A 14,796-nucleotide genomic window follows, 5' to 3' on the forward strand; every position below is an offset into this window, starting at 1 on the left:
TAATAGGATTTTCATCATCATACCCAGATAGATGTTATATACAAACATACAGCTAAAAACACTTCTTTACTCAACTTTCTCAGGAATATTTTCCGGAACACTGCAGTGATCAGTTACAGCAGTGATTTTTCTTTGATCCATTGAAGCAGGGGTGTTGCTCTGACCCATTGAAGCAGGGGTGTTGGTCTGACCCATTGAGGCAGGGGTGTTGGTCTGACCCATTGAGGCAGGGGTGTTGGTCTGACCCATTGAAGCAGGGATGTTGGTCTGACCCATTGAAGCAGGGATGTTGGTCTGACCCATTGAAGCAGGGGCGTTGGTCTGACTCATTGAAGCAGGAGCGTTGGTCTGACCCATTGAAGCAGGGGCGTTGGTCTGACCCATTGAAGCAGGAGCGTTGGTCTTACTCATTAAAGCAGGGGTGTTGCTCTGATCCATTGAAGCAGGGATGTTGCTCTGACCCATTGAAGCAGGGATGTAGCTTTGACTTATTAAAGCAGAGATATTGATCTGATCTATTACAGCAGGAATACTGTTCTGATCCATTAAAGTCTCTTCACAGGCAGAGTCTATGGGAATTTGATTTTCATCATCATACCCAGATAGCTTTTATATACAAACATACAGCTAAAAACACTTCTTTACTGAACTTTCTCAGGAATATCTTCCGGAACGTTGCAGTGATCAGTTACAGCAGTGATTTTTCTTTGACCCATTGAAGCAGGGGTGTTGCTGTGACCCATTGAAGCTGGGGTGTTGCTGTGACCCATTGAAGCAGGGGTGTTGCTCTGACTCATTGAAGCAGGGGTGTTGCTCTGACTCATTGAAGCAGGGGTGTTGCTCTGACTCATGGAAGCAGGGGTGTTGCTTTGACTCATGGAAGCAGGGGTGTTGCTTTGACTCACTGAAGCAGCAGTGTTGCTCTGACCAATGGAAGCAGGGGTGTTGCTCTGACCAATGGAAGCAGGGGTGTTGCTCTGACCCATTGAAGCTGAAGTGTTGCTCTGACCCATTGAAGCTGAAGTGTTGCTCTTACCCATTGAAGCTGGGGTGTTGCTCTGACCCATTAATGCAGGAATGTTGCTCTGACCCATTGAAGCAGGGCTGTTGGTCTGACCCATTGAAGCAGGGATGTAGCTTTGACTTATTAAAGCAGAGATATTGATCTGATCTATTACAGCAGGAATACTGTTCTGATCCATTAAAGTCTCTTCACAGGCAGAGTCTATGGGAATTTGATTTTCATCATCATACCCAGATAGCTTTTATATACAAACATACAGCTAAAAACACTTATTTACTGAACTTTCTCAGGAATATCTTCCGGAACGTTGCAGTGATCAGTTACAGCAGTGATTTTTCTTTGACCCATTGAAGCAGGGGTGTTGCTGTGACCCATTGAAGCTGGGGTGTTGCTGTGACCCATTGAAGCAGGGGTGTTGCTCTGACTCATTGAAGCAGGGGTGTTGCTCTGACTCATTGAAGCAGGGGTGTTGCTCTGACTCATGGAAGCAGGGGTGTTGCTTTGACTCATGGAAGCAGGGGTGTTGCTTTGACTCACTGAAGCAGCAGTGTTGCTCTGACCAATGGAAGCAGGGGTGTTGCTCTGACCAATGGAAGCAGGGGTGTTGCTCTGACCCATTGAAGCTGAAGTGTTGCTCTGACCCATTGAAGCTGGGGTGTTGCTCTGACCCATTGAAGCTGAAGTGTTGCTCTTACCCATTGAAGCTGGGGTGTTGCTCTGACCCATTAATGCAGGAATGTTGCTCTGACCCATTGAAGCAGGGCTGTTGGTCTGACCCATTGAAGCAGGGATGTTGCTCTGACCCATTGAAGCAGGGATGTAGCTTAGACTTATTAAAGCAGAGATATTGATCTGATCTATTACAGCAGGAATGCTGTTCTGATCCATTAAAGTCTCTTCACAGGCAGAGTCTATGGGAATTTGATTTTCATCATCATACCCAGATAGCTTTTATATACAAACATACAGCTAAAAACACTTCTTTACTCAACTTTCTCAGGAATCTCTGACCCATTGAAGCAGGGGTGTTGCTGTGACCCATTGAAGCAGGGGTGTTGCTGTGACCCATTGAAGCAGGGGTGTTGCTGTGACCCATTGAAGCAGGGGTGTTGCTCTGACTCATTGAGGGCGAGATGTTGCTCTAACCCATTGACGCAGGGGTGTTACTCTGACCCATTGAAGCAGGAGTGTTGCTCTGGCCCATTGAAGCAGGAGTATTGCTCTGACCCATTGAAGCAGGGATGTTGCTCTGATACATTAAAGCAGGGGTGTTGCTCTGACCAATTGAAACAAGGGTGTTGCTCTTACCCATTGAAGCAGGGGTGTTGCTCTGACTCATTGAAGCAGGGGTGTTGCTCTGACTCATTGAGGCAGGGGCGTTGGTCTGACCCATTAAAGCAGGGGTGTTGCTTTGACTCATTGAAGCAGGGGTGTTGCTCTGACCCATGGAAGCAGGGGTGTTGCTCTGACCCATGGAAGCAGGGGTGTTGCTCTGACCCATTGAAGCAGGGGTGTTGCTCTGACTCATTGAAGCAGGGGTGTTGCTGTGACCCATTGAAGCAGGGGTGTTGCTCTGACACATTGAAGCAGGGGTGTTGCTCTGACCCATTGAAGCAGGGGTGTTGCTCTTACCCATTGAAGCAGGGGTGTTGCTCTGACCCATTGAAGCAGGGATGTAGCTTTGACTTATTAAAGCAGAGATATTGATCTGATCTATTACAGCAGGAATACTGTTCTGATCCATTAAAGTCTCTTCACAGGCAGAGTCTATGGTAATAGGATTTTCATCATCATACCCAGATAGATGTTATATACAAACATGCAGCTAAAAACACTTCTTTACTCAACTTTTCCAGGAATATCTTCCGGAACACTTCAGTGATCAGTTACAGCAGTGATTTTTCTTTGACCCATTGAAGCAGGGGTGTTGCTCTGACCCATTGAAGCAGGAGTGTTGCTCTGATCCATTGAAGCAGGAGTGTTGCTCTGACCCATTGAAGCAGTGGTGTTGGTCTGACCCATTGAAGCAGGGGTGTTGGTCTGACCCATTGAAGCAGGGGTGTTGGTCTGACCCATTGAAGCAGGGGTGTTGGTCTGACCCATTGAAGTAGGGGCGTTGGTCTGACCCATTGAAGCAGGGGTGTTGCTCTGACCCACTGAAGCATGGGTGTGTCTCTGACCCGTTGAAGCAGGGGTGTTGCTCTGACCCATTGATGCAGGGGTGTTGCTCTGACCCATTGAAGCAGGGGCGTTGGTCTGACCCATTGAAGCAGGGGTGTTGCTCTGACACATTGAAGCAGGGATGTTGCTCTGACCCATTGAAGCAGGGATGTTGCTCTGACTCATTGAAGCAGGGATGTAGCTTTGACTTATTAAAGCAGAGATATTGATCTGATCTATTACAGCAGGAATACTGTTCTGATCCATTAAAGTCTCTTCACAGGCAGAGTCTATGGGAATTTGATTTTCATCATCATACCCCGATAGCTTTTATATACAAACATACAGCTAAAAACACTTCTTTACTCAACTTTCTCAGGAATATCTTCCGGAACGTTGCGGTGATCAGTTACAGCAGTGATTTTTCTTTGACCCATTGAAGCAGGGGTGTTGCTCTGACTCATTGAAGCAGGGGTGTTGCTGTGACCCATTGAAGCAGGGGTGTTGCTCTGACTCATTGAAGCAGGGGTGTTGCTCTGACTCATTGAAGCAGGGGTGTTGCTCTGACTCATTGAAGCAGGGGTGTTGCTTTGACTCATTGAAGCAGCGGTGTTGCTCTGACCAATGGAAGCAGCGGTGTTGCTCTGATCAATGGAAGCAGGGGTGTTGTTCTGACCCATTGAAGCTGAAGTGTTGCTCTGACCCATTGAAGCAGGGGTGTTGCTCTGACCCATTGAAGCAGGGGTGTTGCTCTGACATTTTGAAGCAGGGGTGTTGCTCTGACCCTTTGAAGCAGGGATGTAGCTTTGACTTATTAAAGCAGAGATATTGATCTGATCTATTACAGCAGGAATACTGTTCTGATCTATTAAAGTCTCTTCACAGGCAGAGTCTATGGTAATAGGATTTTCATCATCATACCCAGATAGATGTTATATACAAACATACAGCTAAAAACACTTCTTTACTCAACTTTCTCAGGAATATTTTCCGGAACACTGCAGTGATCAGTTACAGCAGTGATTTTTCTTTGATCCATTGAAGCAGGGGTGTTGCTCTGACCCATTGAAGCAGGAGTGTTGCTCTGACCCATTGAAGCAGGGGTGTTGGTCTGACCCATTGAGGCAGGGGTGTTGGTCTGACCCATTGAAGCAGGGATGTTGGTCTGACTCATTGAAGCAGGAGCGTTGGTCTGACTCATTGAAGCAGGAGCGTTGGTCTGACCCATTGAAGCAGGGGCGTTGGTCTGACCCATTGAAGCAGGAGCGTTGGTCTGACCCATTGAAGCAGGGGTGTTGGTCTGACTCATTAAAGCAGGGATGTTGCTCTGACCCATTGAAGCAGGGATGTAGCTTTGACTTATTAAAGCAGAGATATTGATCTGATCTATTACAGCAGGAATACTGTTCTGATCTATTAAAGTCTCTTCACAGGCAGAGTCTATGGTAATAGGATTTTCATCATCATACCCAGATAGATGTTATATACAAACATACAGCTAAAAACACTTCTTTACTCAACTTTCTCAGGAATATCTTCCGGAACGTTGCAGTGATCAGTTACAGCAGTGATTTTTCTTTGACCCATTGAAGCAGGGGTGTTGCTCTGACCCATTGAAGCAGGGGTGTTGGTCTGACCCATTGAGGCAGGGGTGTTGGTCTGACCCATTGAAGCAGGGATGTTGGTCTGACTCATTGAAGCAGGAGCGTTGGTCTGACCCATTGAAGCAGGGGCGTTGGTCTGACCCATTGAAGCAGGAGCGTTGGTCTGACCCATTGAAGCAGGAGCGTTGGTCTGACCCATTGAAGCAGGGGTGTTGGTCTGACTCATTAAAGCAGGGATGTTGCTCTGACCCATTGAAGCAGGGATGTAGCTTTGACTTATTAAAGATATTGATCTGATCTATTACAGCAGGAATACTGTTCTGATCCATTAAAGTCTCTTCACAGGCAGAGTCTATGGGAATTTGATTTTCATCATCATACCCAGATAGCTTTTATATACAAACATACAGCTAAAAACACTTCTTTACTCAACTTTCTCAGGAATATCTTCCGGAACGTTGCAGTGATCAGTTACAGCAGTGATTTTTCTTTGACCCATTGAAGCAGGGGTGTTGCTGTGACCCATTGAAGCTGGGGTGTTGCTGTGACCCATTGAAGCAGGGGTGTTGCTCTGACTCATTGAAGCAGGGGTGTTGCTCTGACTCATTGAAGCTGGGGTGTTGCTCTGACTCATGGAAGCAGGGGTGTTGCTTTGACTCATGGAAGCAGGGGTGTTGCTTTGACTCACTGAAGCAGCAGTGTTGCTCTGACCAATGGAAGCAGGGGTGTTGCTCTGACCAATGGAAGCAGGGGTGTTGCTCTGACCAATGGAAGCAGGGGTGTTGCTCTGACCCATTGAAGCTGAAGTGTTGCTCTGACCCATTGAAGCTGGGGTGTTGCTCTGACCCATTGAAGCTGAAGTGTTGCTCTTACCCATTGAAGCTGGGTTGTTGCTCTGACCCATTAATGCAGGAATGTTGCTCTGACCCATTGAAGCAGGGCTGTTGGTCTGACCCATTGAAGCAGGGATGTTGCTCTGACCCATTGAAGCAGGGATGTAGCTTAGACTTATTAAAGCAGAGATATTGATCTGATCTATTACAGCAGGAATACTGTTCTGATCCATTAAAGTCTCTTCACAGGCAGAGTCTATGGGAATTTGATTTTCATCATCATACCCAGATAGCTTTTATATACAAACATACAGCTAAAAACACTTCTTTACTCAACTTTCTCAGGAATATCTTCCGGAATGTTGCAGTGATCAGTTACAGCAGTGATTTTTCTTTGACCCATTGAAGCAGGGGTGTTGCTGTGACCCATTGAAGCAGGGGTGTTGCTGTAACCCATTGAAGCAGGGGTGTTGCTCTGACTCATTGAGGGCGAGATGTTGCTCTAACCCATTGACGCAGGGGTGTTACTCTGACCCATTGAAGCAGGAGTGTTGCTCTGGCCCATTGAAGCAGGAGTATTGCTCTGACCCATTGAAGCAGGGATGTTGCACTGATACATTAAAGCAGGGGTGTTGCTCTGACCAATTGAAACAAGTTGTTGCTCTTACCCATTGAAGCAGGGGTGTTGCTCTGACTCATTGAGGCAGGGGCGTTGGTCTGACCCATTAAAGCAGGGGTGTTGCTTTGACTCATTGAAGCAGGGGTGTTGCTCTGACCCATGGAAGCAGGGGTGTTGCTCTGACCCATTGAAGCAGGGGTGTTGCTCTGACTCATTGAAGCAGGGGTGTTGCTGTGACCCATTGAAGCAGGGGTGTTGCTCTGACCCATTGAAGCAGGGGTGTTACTCTTACCCATTGAAGCAGGGGTGTTGCTCTGACTCATTGAAGCAGGGGTGTTGCTCTGACCCATTGAAGCAGGGGTGTTGCTCTGACCCATTGAAGCAGGGGTGTTGCTCTGACCCATTGAAGCAGGGGTGTTGCTCTAACCCATGGAAGCTGAAGTGTTGCTCTGACACATTGAAGCAGGGGTGTTGCTATGACCCATTGAAGCAGGGGTGTTGCTGTGACCCATTGAAGCAGGGATGTTGATCTGACCATTTGAAGCAGGGATGTAGCTTTGACTTATTAAAGCAGAGATATTGATCTGATCTATTACAGCAGGAATACTGTTCTGATTCATTAAAGTCTCTTCACAGGCAGAGTCTATGGGAATTGAAGCAGGGTTGTTGCTCTGACCCATGTGATATTCAGGGGGACTGGGACTCAAGGTACATACACACATCAGACTATAGTCTTTGGAAAGTGAAAGATCACAGACCAATCTTACCACCCTTCATGTAGTATGAGAGCCGTACCTACACAGTCTTTTCAAAGGAGCTGAACTCCCCATCAGAAAAAAATCTTTGCAAGATGCTGCACACACAGATGCTGTACAGACACAAAAGATCAGTATCTGTAAAAGATCTGTTCCTGCCAAAAATCCATTCCTGCAAATTGCAATGATAGTCTATGAGATATGCAGATCATCATACACACATGATTTAACTGGCTCCCTTGGCTAAATATTCCATTTAGCTTGGCACTTGTATTGGCCTGAGGAAGCGGGCTTGGACCCGCGAAACGCGTTGCCTGTGCTATAATAAATCTTTTGTTTATTACAAAGATTTGTCGTCATTGAGGTAAGCTACCTCACGTTTTTGTCAATTTTAAACTGTTTTTAGATGCTTTTATCTACGATTAGGGCGCCTCTTTACAATTGTCTAATTCTATGGAGCTGAACTCCCCATCAGACAGAAATCTTTGCAAGATGCTGCACACAAAGATGCTGAACACATTCAAAAGATCAGTATCTGCGCAAAATATCTGTTCCTGCAAAATGCATTCATAGTCTATGATATCTGCAGATCCTCATACACACCTTGTTTAACAGACATTCATCTGCAGATCAGATCCACCAGGATGGATCTTCAGATCTGCAGATGAATGTCAGTTAAACATGGTGTGTATGATGATCTGCAGATCTGATAGACTATAAATGCAATTTGCAGGAACAGATCTTTTGCAGATACTGATCTTTTGTGTCTGTACAGCATCTGATGTGTGTGCCTTAAGACACCAAATCACTCACATGTGGTCAGGCTTTTCCTTGTCCAGAGTGTGGGAAATGGTTTACTAATAAAGACTTCCTTCACAGATTCTGAGTGCACACCGGTGAGCGACCAATTACATGCTCTGAGTGCGGGAAAGGTTTCACAGCCAAAGGAGGGTTTTTAAAATAGAAGAAAATTTACACAGGACAGTGGCCTCTCTCCTGTTCAAAGTGTGGGAAAGTCTTTAATTCCAACACAGACATTAAAAAACACCACAAAAGTCACACTGGTGAGCATCCTTTTTCATGTTCAAAGTGTGGGAAAAGCTTCCTTTCAAAATCAGTCCTTAATAAACACCAGATGACCCATACAGGTGACTTGCTTATTCATGCTCACGGAATGTGGGAAAATTTTTATTGAGAATAAACACTTTTTCATACACAAGAGAACTCACACAGGTGAGCATTCATGTTCTTGCTCAGAATATGGGGAGACTTCATCCAGAAGATTCTTCTTCTAAGACACCAAAGCACTCACACAGGTGATCAGGTTTTTCCTTTGTCCAGAATGTGCGAAATGGTTTAATAATAAAAATTTCCTTCACAGATTCCCAGTGCACACACCAGTAAGCGTCCAGTTAAATGCTCTGGTTTCATAGCCAAATGTGGGTTTTTCAAATACCAGAAACTTCACACAGGTCATTGCTTCTCTCCAGTTCAAAGTGTGGGAAAGTCTTTATTTCCAACACAGACCTTGTAAAGCACCACAAAATTCTCACTGGTGAACGGCCTTTTTTCATGTTCAAAGGGCGTGAAAGGCTTCCTTTCCAAATTAGTCCTTAACACCAGACGACCCATACAGGTGAATTTCTTATTCAAGCTCACATAATGTAGGAAATGCTCTTCAAGGAAAAACAGCCTTGAGAGACACCAGGGTCGTCACACAAGGGAGGGGCCATTTTATGTTCAGAGTGTGGGAAATGGTTTACTAATTAAGACTGCCATCACAGACATCGAGTGCACACAGCTGAGCGGCCAATTACATGCTATGCAGACTCATGCTATGAGTGTTGGAAAGGTTTCACATCCAAATTATGGTTTTAAACACTGGAAAATTCACACATGTCATTGAATCATTGGCCTATCTCCTGTTCAAAGTGTGGGGAAGTTTATTTCCAATACAGACCTTGTAAATCACCACAGAATTTACAATGGTGAGTGGCCTTTTTTCATGTTCAGAGTATGGAAATGCTTCCTTTCAAAATCAGTGCTTAATAAATACCAGATTATCCATACAGGTGAATGGCTTATTCATGCTTACAGAATATGAGAAATGTTTTTCAAGAAAAAAAAGCTCCATAAGACACGAGTCTTTGCACAGGGGAGGGACCATTTTTATGTTCAGAGTATTGGAGATGGTTTACTCATGAAGACTGCCGTCACAGACATCGAGTGCACACAGCTGAGCAGCCAATTGCATGCTATGAGTGTTGGAATGGTTTCACAGCCAAATTATGATTTTAAACTCCAGAAAATTCACAAAGGCCATTGGCCTATCTCCAGTTGAAAGTGTGGGAAAGTTTATTTCCAACACAGACATTGTAAAGCACCACAAAATTCATACTGGTGAGTGGCCTTTTTTTATGTTCAGAGTATGGGAAAGGCTTCCTTTCAAAATAGTGCTTAATAAATACCAGATGATCCATACAGGTAAATGGCTTATTCATGCTTACAGAATGTGGGGAAAAACAAGAGTCTTTGCACAGTAGAGGGACCATTTTTATGCTTAGAGTGTTGGAAAAATCTCTTTTATAAGAAAAGCATGGGTGAACACCAGAGAATTCACATGAGCGAGCAGCCCTTTTGCTTTTCAGAATGTGGGAAATCTTTTATTAAGAAAAGTCAGCTTTTCATATTCCAGAGATTTCACACAGTTAAGCATGCACATTCCTGTTTGTAGAGTGGGAAAGGCTTTATTTAGAAAACTCATCCTTTAACCACTTGCCGACCGCGCACTCATACCGCGCGTCGGCAAAGTGGCAGCTGCAGGACCAGCGACGCAGATTTGCGTCGCCAGCTGCAGGCTAATTAATCAGGAAACAGCCACTCGCGCGAGCGGCTGTTTCCTGTCATTTCACGGCGGGGGGCTCCGTGAATAGCCTGCGGGCCGCGGAGCGCGGCTCGCAGGCTAAATGTAAACACAAGCGGAAATCCGCTTTGTTTACATTTTTACAACGCTGCTACAGTAGCAGCGTTGTAGTAGATCAGCAATCCCCGGCCAATCAGCGGCCGGGGATCGCTGTCACATGACAGGAGGGAGCCTGTTAGAGGCTGCACAGGACAGATCCGTTCCTGTGCAGCCTCCAATCTCTCGGGGGAGAGGGGGAATCCTGCGGTGGAGGGGGCTTTGAGGTGCCCCCCCCCCTCCACCCACAGCATGCAGGAGCGATCAGACCCCCCCAGCACATCATCCCCCTAGTGGGGAAAAAAGGGGGCGGTCTGGTCGCTCTGCCCATCATTTGATCTGTGCTGGGGGCTGTAGAGCCCACCCAGCACAGATCTGAAAAAACAGCGCTGGTCCTTAAGGGGGGGGTAAAGGCTAGGTCCTCAAGTGGTTAAGACACCGACACCGAGTGCAATTATACAGATGATCAGCCTTTTCCTTGTTCAGAGTGTGGGAAATGGTTTACTAATAAAGACTGCCATCACAGACATCGAGTGCACACAGCTGCGTGGCCAATTGCCTGCTATGCACACTCATGCTATGAGTGTGGGAAAGGTTTCACAGCAAAATTATTATTTTAAACACCGGAAAATTCACACAGGCCATTGGCCTCTCTCCTGTTCAAAGTGTGGGAACGTTTATTTCCAACACAGACCTTGTAAATCGCCACAAAATTCACACTGGTTCCTTTCAATATCAGTCCTAAATAAATACCAGACGACCCATACAGGTGACTTGCTTATTCACGATAACAGAATGTGAGAAATGCTTTTTCAAGAAAAAACAGTCTTGTGAGACACGAGTTGTTGCACAAGGGAGGGGTCATTTTATGTTCAGAGTGTGGGAAATGGTTTACTAATGAAGACTGCCGTCGGACATCAAGTGCACACTGCTGAGTGGCCAATTGCATGCTATGCAGACTCATGCTATGAGTGTTGGAAAGGTTTCCCAGCCAAATGATGGCTGTAAACACCAGAGCTTTTACCCAGGGTGTTGGCCTCTCTCCTGTTCAAAGCACATGAAAGTTTATTTACAACAGAGACCTTGTAATGTAAAGCATCACAAAATTCACACTGGTGGCCAGCCTTTTTTCATGTTCAGAGTGTGGGAAATGCTTTACAATTTAAAAAAAAAGCCTTGTGAGACACACAAGATGTTGCATAAGGGAGGGGCCATTTTATGTTCAGAGTGTGGGAAAAGCCTCTTTCATAAGAAAAGCATGGGTAAACAGCAGATAATTCACAGGAGTGAGCAGCCCTTTTTCTGTTCAGAATGTGGGAAATCTTTCATTGAGAATAGTCCGCTTTTAATATACCAGAGAACTCAAACAGGTGAGGGGTCATATTCCTGCTCAGTGTGGGAAAGGCTTTATCCAGTAAGAGCACTCACACAGATTGGCCTGAAACACACCAGAGGAGTTTTTCTGAGCGTTTTGAGTTTTTTAATCTGCTGCTAAGGTTATCCTATGTGTCTGTGCACACTGGAGCAATGAGGTTTTGTAAAAAAACCCATAGCATTACATTGGGAAGAGCTTTTAGAGGTTTCAAAACCTCTTCCCAATGTAATGCTATGGTTTTTTTTTTTACAAAACCTCATTGCTCCAGTGTGCACAGACACATAGGATAACCTTAGCAGCAGATTTAAAAACTCAAACGCTCAGAAAAACTCCTCTGGTGTGTTTCAGGCCTCTATCAGCCTTTTCCTTGTTCAGAGTGTGGGAAATAGTTTACTAATAAATACTGCCGTCTCAGAGATTGGGTGCACATAGCGGCCAATTGCCTGCTATGCACACTCATGCCCTGAGTGTGGGAAGGTTTCAAAGCCAAATAAGGGCTTTAAAAGACCAGAAAATTCACACAGGTAATTTGCTTCTGTTCAAAGTATGGGAAAGTCTTTATTTCCAACACAGACCTTGTAAAGCACCACAAAATTCACACTGGTGAGCGGCCTTTTTCATGTTCATATTGTGGGAAAGGCTTCCTTTCAAAAAACAGTGCTTAATAATTACCAGATGATCCATACAGGAGAATTGCTTATTCATGCTCACAGAATGTGGGAAATGCTTTAAAAAAAACAAAAAACAAAAAAACAGCCTTTTGAGACACGAGATGTCGCATAAGGGAGGGGCAATTTTTATGTTCAGAGTGTGGGAAAATATTTACGAATGAAGACTGCCGGCAGACATCGAGTGCACACTGCTGAGTGGCTAATTGCATGCTATGTACACTCATGCTATGAGTGTGGGAAAGGTTTCACACCCAAATGATGGATTTAAACACCAGAATAATTAATACACGTCATTGGCCTATCTCCTGTTTAAAGTGTGGGAAAGTTAATTTCCAACACAGACCTTGTAAATCACCACAAAATTCAGACTGGTGGTCAGCCTTTTTTCATGTTCAGAGTTTGAAAGGCTTCCTTTCAAAAGAAGTGCTTAATAAATACCAGATGACCCATACAGGTGAATGGCGTATTCATGTTTACAGAATGTGGGAAATGTTTTTCAAGAAAAAAACATACCTGTGAGACACGAGTTGTTTCACAAGAGAGGGGCCATTTTTATGTTCACAGTGTGGGAAAAGTGTTTCATAAAAACATGGTTAAATGCCAGATAATTCACACATGCACTTTCTCTGTTCAGAATATGGGAAATATTTTGAAAATCAACTGTTTTTCATACACCAGAGAACTCACACAGGTGAGCATTCATGTTCTTGCTCAGAATATGGGGAGGCTTCATCCAGAAGAGTCATCTTTTAAGACACCAAAGTACTCACACAGCTGATCAAACTTGTCCTTGTCCAGAGTGTAGGAAATGGTTTACTAATAAAGACTTCCTTCACAGATTCTGAGTGCACATCGGTATTGTTTAAAAGGAAACATCCATAGCCCTCTGTTAGGGTTCCCTTTAATAATTACCAGATGACCCATACAGGAGAATTGCTTATTCATGCTCAGAGAATGTGGGTAATTTTTTTTTTTTTAAAACAACCTTGTGAGACACAAGAATAGTCCCATAAGGGAGGGGACATTTTTATGTTCAGAGTGTGGGAAATAGTTTTCAATAAAGACTGCAGTCACAGACATTGGGCTTGAGTCACAAAAGTGTGATAACTCAGTTATCCCACCTAAAAGCTTTTTCACATGCAAACTAGGGTGCTAAGTAGTTTGCACCCTAGTTTGCATGTGCAAAGCTTTTAGGCATGATAAGCCAGTTATCATCCTTTTGTGAATCAAGCCCATTGAGTGCACTAGGCTGAGCGGCCAATTGCATGCTATGCACACTAATGCTCTGAGTGTGGGAAAGGTTTCACAGCCAAGTGATGACTTTAAACACCAGAAAATTCACACAGGTCATTGGTCTCTCTCTTGTTCAAAGTGTCAGAAAGTTTATTTCCAACTCAGACCTTGTAAATCGCCACAAAATTCACACTGGTGAGCTGCGTTTTTTCTAGTTCAGCGTATGGGAAAGGCTTCCTTTAAAAATCATTGCTTAATTCCTGGAAGACGCATACAGCTGAATGGCTTATTCATGCTCAGAATATGGGAAATGTTTTCCAAGAAAAAAACAGCCTTGTGAGACACAAGAGTCATTGCACAAGGCAGGGGCCATTTTTATGTTCAGAGTGTGGGAAAAGTCTCTTTCATAAGAAGAACATGGTTAAACACCAGATAATTCACACATGCACTTTCTCTGTTCAGAATGTGGGAAATATGTTATTAAGAATAAAGAGTTTTTCATACACCAGAGAACTCACACAGGTGAGCATTCATATTCTTGCTCAGAATATGGGGAGGTTTCACCAAGAAGATTCCCCTTCTAAGACACCAAATCACTCACACAGGTGATCAGGCTTGTCCTTGTCCAGAGTGTGGGAAATGGTTTATTAATAAAGAGACCTCCTTCACACCAGTGAGCGTCCAGTTAAATGCTCTGAGTATGGGAAAGGTTTCACAGCAAATGAGTTTTTAAAATACCAGAAAATTCACACAGGAAATTGGCCTCTCCTGTTCAACGTGTGGGAAAGTCTTTATTTCCATCATAGATATTGTAAAGCACCCTAACATTCACACTGGTGGGTGGCCTTTTTTCATGTTCAGAGTGTGGGAAAGGCTTCCTTTCAAAATCAGTCCTTAATAAATACCAGACGACCCATACAGGTGACTTGCTTATTCACGATAACAGACTGTGGGAAATGCTTTTCAAGAAAAACACCCTTGTGAGACACAAGAGTCGTCGCACAAGGGAGGAGCCATTTTATGTTCAGAGTGTGGGAAATGGTTTACTAATGAACACTGCCGTCAGACATCAAGTGCACACTGCTGAGTGTCCTGTTCAAAGCATGGGAAAGTTTATTTCCAACAGAGACCTTGTAATGTAAATCATCACAAAATTCACACTGGTGGCCAGCCTTTTTTCATGTTCAGAGTGTGGGAAATGCTTCCTTTCAAAAATCAGTGCTTAATAATTACCAGATGACCTATACAGGAAAATTTCTTATTTATGCTCACAGAATGTGGGTAATGTTTTTGTTTTTTTAAAACAGCCTTGTGAGACACAAGAGATGTCGCATAAGGGAGGGGCCATTTTTATGTTCAGAGTGTGGGAAATTGTTTAATAATGAAGACTGCTATCAGACATCGAGCGCACACTGCTGAGTGGCTAATTGCATGCTATGTACACTCGTGCTATGAGTGTTGGAAAGGTTTCCTAGCCAAATGATGGCTGTAAACACCAGAAACTTCACACAGGGTGTTGGCCTCTCTCCTGTTCAAAGCCTGGGAAAGTTTATTTTCATTAGA

This window comes from Hyperolius riggenbachi, chromosome 9 (genome assembly GCF_040937935.1).
Source record: "Hyperolius riggenbachi isolate aHypRig1 chromosome 9, aHypRig1.pri, whole genome shotgun sequence".
Taxonomy (NCBI): domain Eukaryota; kingdom Metazoa; phylum Chordata; class Amphibia; order Anura; family Hyperoliidae; genus Hyperolius; species Hyperolius riggenbachi.